At 42.3% G+C, this 10,246-nt stretch overlaps 1 protein-coding gene across 1 annotated transcript in view; it reads right to left on the reverse strand.

Annotated features, from left to right (window-relative positions):
- The window catches only part of LOC309568981 (uncharacterized protein), a gene marked incomplete at both ends in the record, with an annotated part of 57,298 nt that overhangs the window by 10,427 nt on the left and 36,625 nt on the right, over positions 1-10,246 (reverse strand). The window lies entirely within an intron of this gene.

The raw sequence follows: 10,246 nt of genomic DNA on the forward strand, positions 1-10,246 counted from the left end.
CTGCTGAAGAGAAACCCCCCATAGCAGGATATAACCACCTCCATAACAGGATATTACCACCTCCATAACAGGATATAACCACCTCCATAACAGGATTTTACCACCTCCATAACAGGATATAACCACCGACATAACAGAATATAACCACCTCCATAACAGGATATAACCACCTCCATAACAGGATATAACCACCTCCATAACAGGATATTACCACCTCCATAACAGGATATAACCACCTCCATAACAGGATATTACCACCTCCATAACAGGATATTACCACCTCCATAAGAGGATATTACCACCTTCATAAGAGGATATTACCACCTCCATAACAGGATATTACCACCTCCATAACAGGATATTACCACCTCCATAACAGGATATTACCACCTCCATAACAGGATTTTACCACCTCCATAACAGGATATTACCACCTCCATAACAGGATATTACCACCTCCATAACAGGATATTACCACCTCCATAACAGGATATTACCACCTCCATAACAGGATATAACCACCTCCATAACAGGATATTACCACCTCCATAACAGGATATAACCACCTCCATAACAGTATATTACCACCTCCATGCTTTACTGTAGGAATGGTATTATTCGGATGGTGAGCTGTATTGGATTTCCGCAAGACATATAGTTGGGTGTTGAGGCCGAATAATTAAATTTCAGTCATATCTGACCATAACATCTTTTTCCATGAGGTCTCACAATCTTCAAGGTGCATTTTGGCGAAGTTCAGTCGTGACTGCATGTGGCCTTTCTTGAGGAGCGACTTTTTTCTTGCAACCCTCCCATATAAGTCCTATCTGTGGGGAATTTGTAATATTGTTGTCACATTCATACAATGACCGCTCTTTTACATAAATTCCTGCAGCTCCTTCAGAGTTTCTGTAGGCCTCTTGGTGGCCTCTCTGACCAGTTTCCTCCTGGCTCTTTCATCCAGTTTTGAGCGACGTCCTGATCCAGGATTTTGTACCAAATACCTTCCTCCTCTTAATAATAGACTTCACTGTGCTTCTGGGCATTAATAAAACCTTTGACATTTTTTAGTATCCATCTCCTGACTTATGCCTGTCCACAACTTTATCCTGGAGATTTTTAACAGTGCCTTGCCACCCATAGTTGATTGTTTGCTTCAGTTGCACTACCAGGGAAAGAAACGATCCAGGAAAGCTCTTTTAATGCTGAGCTAATCAAAATGATCACAGCTGATCCCAGTTGAAAGTCAAATGGCTTTGTGCGCCATTGAGAAGGTTATTAGCTACACCTGATTGAATTTACAAGTCATGTTTATGTGGTGTGTGTGTGTGGGGGGGGGGGGGGTGGGTGATCCTTTTTCCAACTCTGTGATTCTGTTTTTGATTTTTTTTTTCTGACATGTTGGTGTTATATCTTTTACTTGAATGTTATATGTTGCACTGATTATATACAACTGGATAAAACAAAAAACGTTGTCTGTCTTCATTTCAGACTGCAAAGCAGCAAAATGTGATTATTTTAAAGAGGGGGTGGGGGTTGCTTTTTTTATACCCACTGTAGGTGAGGCTATATATTTATGCACTACTGGTGTTTTCTCTGATGCTTTGTATTTGCTAGTGTGGCATATGATGGATATTTCTGTTTTCTTTTACGCTTTCAAATGTAATTTTTTGGAAATTATAATTAACCACTTCAGCTCCGGAAGGTTTTACCCCTTTAATGACTAGGCCATTTTTTTGTGATTCGGCACTGTGTTACTTTACCAAAAAATTGCTTGTGCGACGCTGTACCCAAATACAATTGATGTCCTTTTTATCCCACAAACAACGACAAGGGTGTACTGGCGCAAAAAAGATTCAGAGGTAACCTTCAATAAACCTACTAAGGGACATATAGGACAATGAAGGACCTAAAATTATATCTAAGAAGTCCATAAAGTCCATAAACCACAACAGGTCTGTGAACACTTGAAGGCAGCTCTGTCACAAGTAGAGAAGGTGAACTTGCAGGGTACTAGAAGAAAAGACAAGCGCCACTCTAAGTGTAATATGACTTGGTGTTTATTAGAAATTCACCATACTAGGTACTCACAAAGTGCAAGTAGTAGAACAGCAGTGGATATACATCTCAGGGGATCGGTTGGTCCAGATGCCTGGGCGGAAAAGAACTAGTGCACTCCGAAAATCCGTATCTAGCCAGTGAGGATCGGCGTTACCCGGACCCTGGGGACACTTGCAGCGCTTCCGGCGGCGGACTTCCGGCTTGGGCGTGAAGCGTAGAGCGTGGGGCGTGATGACCTAGGCGATTTTTAGCTGGAACTGCAACATTGCGGCAGACAGATCGGATCCCTAACTGACATTTTTTACATTTTTCAGGGACCAGTGACATTAATACAGTAATCAATGCTAAATATTATACACTGTTATTATATAAATGACACTGGCAGGGAAGGGGTTAACACTGGGGGGGATCAAAGGGGGTTAATGTATGCCTGTTTGTGCTTACTGACTGGTTGAGGGGGGGGGGGGGCTCTGTGACAGGCACAGAGAGATCTGGGATTCAGCTGAATATTTGCTGCAGTATATTTGCGTGGGGACAGTCGGCGTGGGTAAATTTTGTATAAACCTAATGCAATTCAGTGCATAAATTATTCTGGAAATAGTTGTCATTGGCCTTAGTAAAGTCTCTGCATGTTTCAAATAGAATTTACTTTAGATACAGTTGCGCCATCCAGTGGATTCCCCTAAAAGCACACTATGCACCATCTGCTTGCCAGATCCCGGCCAGAACAGACACTTCAAAACAGTGTAGTAGCACATTCTTGTCACTTGTGGGCAGCATAGTCTTAGAAGGATATTTATTTTAGATTACAAAATTGTAGAAAGGAGCACTAGACCAAATCAGAGTCTAAGATCATTTTGATTGTTGGTAAAAAGTCATATAAAAACACCTAATGCATTTCGTAGGCTAAATTACTCTTTTTTGAGGGCTCAACACAGGATAAAACTTGGGAGGAAGGGGAAGAGGTATTTCTCCCTAAATATGTTGGATGTTTTTATATGACTTTTTTAAAGCAACAATTAAAATGATCTTAGGCATTTTCATCTGGTTTTGGTTTTATGTTCCTTTCTGTAGTTCTATGGTTCTACCCATCAAAGGAAGTCTTTCTGTAATTCTATGGTTTAGGCTACTGTTGGGTACCCATTGAAGGAAGCCTTTCTGTAATTCCATGGTTTAGGCTACTGTTGGGTACCCATTGAAGGAAGCCTTTCTGTAATTCCATGGTTTAGGCTACTGTTGGGTAACCATTGAAGGAAGCCTTTCTGTAATTCCATGGTTTAGGCTACTGTTGGGTACCCATTGATGAAAGCCTTTCTGTAATTCTATGGTTGAGGCTACTGATGGGTACCCATTGAAGGAAGCCTTTCTGTAATTCTATGGTTTAGGCTATTGTTGGGTACCCATTGAAGGAAGCCTTTCTGTAATTCTATGGTTTAGGCTACTGTTGGATACCCATTGAAGGAAGCCTTTCTGTAATTCCATGGTTTAGGCTACTGTTCGGTACCCATTGAAGGAAGCTTTTCTATAATTCTATGGTTTAGGCTACTGTTGGGTACCCATTGAAGGAAGCCTTTCTGTAAGTCTCTGGCTTAGGCTACTGTTGGGTACCCATTGAAGGAAGCTTTTCTGTAATTCTATGGTTTAGGCTAATGTTGGGTACCCAATTTCCGGCCTGACTGCCAGGGTTATATGGTTTTTCCCAATCCAACTTCAAGTTTTGCTGGACAGCATGTCCTGTTATAGGAAGTGGAAAACCAAATGATCATCTGAAAATTTGTGGAAAGGGATTTTTGCACTTAGTGAAAAAAATATAAAAAATAAAAAATATATAACCTGCCACCAATGGATTTGAAGACTAAATCGGACGTTGGCCGAATATTTACGGCCGACAATCGGTACGTGTGTACGGGCCTACACTCCTAAACCTTGTGGACAGCCTTCCAAGAAGAGTTGAAGCTGTTATAGCTGCAAAGGGTGGGCCAACTTAATATTGAACCCTACGGACTAAGACTGGAATGACATTAAAGTAAATGTGCGTGTAAAGGCAGGTGTCCCAATACTTTTGGAAATATAGTTTAATATGCATGCACCTCTGGATGCCTTTAATTCAAGTTTTACTAAATCCACAACAGTAAAATCAGTCTCTATATGCAGTAAAGCATGCTTGTTATACTCTCTATGTAACCTAAGGGGTTTATCCTCTGCATTGTGTAAAAAAAGGCTGTTTGATCCTGTCTTCTCTGCTCCTCCCCTTCTTCCACAGTTTCCAAACCATCTCCTGATAGAACAGATGCTAGGAGGCACTCTGTACATGCTCAGTTTAGTGTGTATTGCTAGAGAGATTTTTTTTTCTTGGGAGAGTGCATGTGATCAGCACAGGGCCAATCAGCGCTGTCCAGACAGAGGGTCAGGGGTCCTGCAGCCGTATAGGACTGTCAGAGGTGAAAGAAAACTCCTGCAAGCTTTAACTAGACACTGATAGAAGTCACAAGACTGCTCTAACTGCTGATTAAAAAATGTTTTTAGCAGTTTATATCTACTAAAACTATTGCCTCTCCATGTTCTGTGTACTGTGGGAGACCAGATATAGTAAATGCAGGCTCCTGGGTTTAGTAACACTTTCATACACATCAGCAAAATTTTGTTTTCTTAAAGAGTAGACTGGATTTCTTTATTTTTGAATTTGGTGTAGGCAATAATGACCTCCAGCCATGAAAAGGTTAATGTTATCTAAAGTTATAACAAAGCTTATGACTGACGTATACTGTTGGATCTTTTTTGGCTAAGTGGAGAAAAGTATTGCAGCTTCTAAGATCTGGGGGTACTGCTAAATGGGGGAGCAGCAGAGCTGAGAGTTACTACTGAATGGGGGATCAGCAGAGCTGAGGGTTACTACTAAATGGGAGATCAACAGAGCTGGGGGTACTACTCAGTGGAAGATCAGTAGATACTGATTTTTGACTGCATTGATCTGAACACCTGTTCCAAGTATTATAACTGAAATCTGACTTTATTAAAATTAAAGGGAGAAATATACCAGGAGGTGAGCGGAGACTGGAGAGAGAGGAGGATCAGCTAACCAGAAGATTAGCAGAGCTTGGGGTTACTACTAAGTTGGGGAATCAGCAGAGCTGGGAGTCACTACTAAGTGGGGGATCAGCAGAGCTGGGAGTACTACTGAATGGGGGATCAGCAGAGCTGAGCTGAGGGCTACTACTGAATAAGGGAACAGCAGAGCTGGGGGTTACTACTGAGTGGGGTATCAGCAGAGCTGGGGGTACTACTAAATGGGGGAGCAGAAGAGCTGAGGGTTACTACTGAGTTGGGGATCAGCAGAGCTGGGGTGCTACTGAATGGCGGATCAACAGAGCTGGGGGTACTACTCAGTGGGAGATCAGCAGAGTTCGGGATTACTTATGAGTGGGGAATTAGCAGAGCTGGAAGTTACTACTGAGTGGGGCATCAGAAAAGTTGGGGGTACTACTGAGCCAGATCTGCTGAACAAGGGTATTAATGAGCTGGGGATCTGCTAAGCAGGGGTACTAATGATCTAGGGATCTGCTGAATGGAGGTACCAATGACCTGGAGGTATTACTGAGTTGGAGGTACCACTGAGTCGGAGTTCTACTGAGCCCCTTTAAAACAAGTAGAAAATCAACGCACACGGGGCATTTGCCGGGCTTCAATAAAGCTTTTAAAAAGCATCACAAAAGCATCAAAAACACATAAAAAAGCATGTAGAAGGGGAAGGCGCTTTTATGTGTGTTAAAGTTGAAGCAAGTGTAAATGAGCCCTAAAAAGAAAGTTATCAGATACAAATTGACTCAAAACACCCAGACATTGCCAATACTACAACATTAATATGCTGTTTTATTCTATTTCCAAGATTAAGTTCTATAAATACAGTATAGGTATTTTCCACAACATAAAAATTATTTATACGCACATAGAAAAGTTTAAGGCACAATATTAAAAATGAGAACAATACTAAGCGGCACTTTACTTACTTCTGGACATTCTGTAAAATAAACTTTGGAGCAAACGGTCAATGAGGATATATTTTACACATTACAACATTAAAAGTTTGTAAGAAAACCTTCCAAACCCTAAACCTTTGTAAGCACATGATTTGCAAAATTAAAAGTGTACGTCCCAGGATAGTTGCCCAATTTTTTTGTTTTAATAACCACTTGTCGACCGTAATACATATATATAGGTTGCGGTTTGCAAGTGGTTTACCAGGACCATGGTTGAAGATATCAGCCATAACCCCCGGTATTGTTTTTGCAGCCGGCGGCTAGCCTTCTCATGAACCTGTTCTGAGCGGCTCATGAGCCACTGGAACTTTTCCAAAGCGGCGGGGGGAACGCCCTCCCCCCACCCCACTGCTCACAAGTGTTTCTCGGGCTTACCGTTTCCGCTGATTCGCCTGAGAAACAATCCAACGGTGCGGCCGGCTGTTCCCATAGGCGATTAAAGACTAGATATTCTTTGATCACCTCTATGGCCTTGGAGACTCGGAGCAACGTCATGACGTCACTTTCAGTCCAGGCTGGATGTACATTTTTTTTTTTAAAGCAAAAGATCAAACTTTTTTTTTTTTTTTTGATCTTTTGCTTTTAACCTCCTTGGCGGTATTCCCGAGTGTGGCTCGGGGTGGAATTTCAGTTCCATTAGCGGTAACCCCGAGACACACTCGGAGTACCGCCAGGGAGAAGTCGCTGGATCCTGGAAGAGGTTACTTACCTTGTCCCCGAGATCCAGCGATGTATTCCGGCAGCATACGGCGGCCGGATCTTCCGCCTGATGCTCTGTGCCCCGGCTTCCATTCCCTGCGAGCGTTGCGTCGCAGGGGGGTGGAACCGGCGGCAAACACACTGATATATTGTAATCCTATTGGATTACATTACTAAAAAAAAAAAATTGACATTACTTTGCCCCTCAGTGCCCTTGCCTGCAGTTTTACTGTACTTTATACATATATACGTATGTGCATATATATATATACATGTATATATATATATATATATATACGTATATATATATATATATATATATATATATATATATATATATATATATATATATATATATACTGTATATATATACATACATATATATATATATATACATATATATATATATATATTATATATATATACAGTATATATATATATATATATATATATATATATATATATACATATATATATATAATATATATTATATATATATATATAATATATATATATATATATATATATATATATATACTTTAACTTATTTATAGTTATTTATTATATTATAATTTATGACTTTGTGCTTCAAACTTTATCATACCCGAGATGTTAAAAAAGAAGAATGCACAGTAAAAAAAAAACCATATGTAAATAGTTGGTTTGGGCTGCTCATCCTTAAAAATTACATTGTACCGCTTTCAGCACCTAAAATCGGAAACAATCATACCGCCAGGGAGGTTAAAGGTAAAGAAGAAATTTGGGGCCTTTTTGACCCCAGATCTCCCCATAAAGAGGACCTGTCATCTTTATTTCGATTACATTTTTTATTTTTTTTTTACATGTAATAGGAATAAAAGTGATCAAAGAAAAAAATTAAAGGGACAGTGTAAAAATAAAAAGGCAAATAAATAAGGAAAACAAAACGTAAAGCACCTCCATCCCTCCGTGCTCGCGTGTAGATGCAAATACATACGTAAGTTGCGCACGCAAATGTAAATGGTATTCGCACAACACATGTAAGGTATCACCATGAACGTTAGAGTGAGAGCAATAATTCTAACGCTAGACCTCCTCTGTAACTCTAAGCAGGTAACCTGTAAAGGCGTTTAAAGCATCACCTATGGGGATTTTTAGGTACCGTCGTTTGTCGTCACTGCACGAGCGTTCGCAATTTTGAAGCGTGATATGTTTGGTATCTATTTACTCAGTGTAACATCATCTTTCACATTGTGTAAAAAAAAAAAAAAAATTGAGGTAAATATTGCGTTTTTTTTTTTAAATTCTTTAGAGTGTATTTTTTCCCACAAAATTGCGTATGCAAACCCATGTGACATGAAAAATTGTAACAATCACCATTTTATTCTCTAGGGTCTCTGCTAAAAAATATATATAATGTTTGGGGTTTCTAAGTCATTTTCTAGCAAAATATACTGGTTAAAACTTGTAAATAAAAAGTGCCAGAAAAAGGCTGCTTAGAAATCTGTCCACTGGATTAAATGGAGATTGTGTAAGCTTGGTTTGGAAGATTTTGACAACCACAGCACTTCTTTCACATTTGCAGTAAGCTTACCACCCTCTGAAAAGCAATCATTTTATTTTTTAATTGGTCAAATGCAAATATATCTTGCTGGACCACGGCACACCTAAGAGTACTGAGTGGCCCCACTGAACTCAAGAGGGGAATTAGACAGGTTGTGTCACCTGCCAAACTCTGCAGGCCAAGTTAAAAATGCCGTGGCCTCAAAGCATGTGTACAGCCCTGTACAGCTGTTTTGTTATCATTGGCGTAGCATGGCTTGTCACGCCCGGGGCAAGGCAAGTGCAAGGTAAATTTGGGCCTCCAAACCTGTGGAATTTTGAATGCCCCCACCCTGATCACACCCCCAGATAACCCCAGCCCCCACTCTGATAACACCCCCAGACCCCCCTCCACAATGATCCCATTCCAGATTCCTCCCCTCTGATCACATCCCCAGATCCCTCCACTCTGATCACTGTTCCAGATCCCCCCAGATCCCTCCACTCTGATCTTACCTCCAGATACCCCACCAGATACCTCCACTCTGATCACACCTCTGGATACCCCCCACTCATATCACACACCCAGATACCTCCACTCTTATCACACCCCTAGATCCCACCCCACCAATCCCTCCACTCTGATCACATCTCCAGATACCCCACCAGATAGCTCAACTCTGATCACACCCCCATATACCCCCCATTGTAATCACACCCCCAGATAACTCCACTCTCATTACACCACTAGATACCCCCCACCCATCCCTCCACTCTGATCACATCTCCAGATACCCCACCAGATAGCTCCACTCTGATCACACCCCCATTAACCCCCCCACTCTAATCACACCCCCAGATATCTCCATTCTGATCACACCCCTAGATCCCCCCCACCCATCCCTCCACTCTGATTACACCTCCAGATACCCCACCAGATACCTCCACTCTGATCTCACCTCCAGATACCCCACCAGATACCTCCACTCTGATCACACCCCAATATACCCCCCATTTTAATCACACCCCCAGATACCTCCACTCTGATCACACCACTAGATCCCCCTACCCATCTCTCCACTCTGATCACACCTCCAGATACCCCACCAGATACCTCCACTCTGATCAGACCCCCATATACCCCCCATTTTAATCACACCCCCAGATACCTCCACTCTGATCACACCTCCAGATACCCCACCAGATATCTCCACTCTGATCACACCTCCGGATACCCCACCAGATATCTCCACTCTGATCACACCCCAAAATACCCCCCCCCCAATCCCTCCATTCTGATTACACCTCCAGATATTCCACTAGTTCCCCTTACTCTGAACAAGACCCCAGACTCCTCCACATTGATCTAACCCCCAGACTCCCCCCCATCCCTCCACTCTGATCACACCTCCAGATACCCCACCAAATACCTTCAACTCTGATTACATCACCCAGATACCCCCCTCCCCATCACACACACATAATACCCTCACATCCCACCGGTCCTGCAGCAACAGGAACAGGAGGGTTAGCGGTGTCCCGTGCAGGCAGAAGGATATCTCTAGCAGGACTCCTGGTGGCGGCGGCAGCTGCAGCAACCAGAGGGGAGTTGTCTCCATCCTTAACCCCCCCCGCCCCCGCACAACATGGTTTGGGATCCACCCACAGCTCTGCCCTCCTCTGCATGCTTGGATCTGTTCTCTCTACTTTCTCCGTAATGGCAGCTAATCAGCAGGTAAACTAAAATGTCCATGATGCGCCCTCTCTCCTATTGGGCACAGCATGAGGTTTTTAGTTTGCCTGCTGCCTGCACTGCCTTATAGTAGTGCTGGCTCTGTCTGTACCCCTATAAATGTTGCGCCAAGGGCGACTGCACAGGCAGCCCCTAACGCTACGCCATCGATTGTTACAGTTCAGGAGGGCAGCCA

This window comes from Pelophylax lessonae, assembly GCF_965119305.1.
Source record: "Pelophylax lessonae genome assembly, chromosome: 12".
Lineage (NCBI taxonomy): Eukaryota > Metazoa > Chordata > Amphibia > Anura > Ranidae > Pelophylax > Pelophylax lessonae.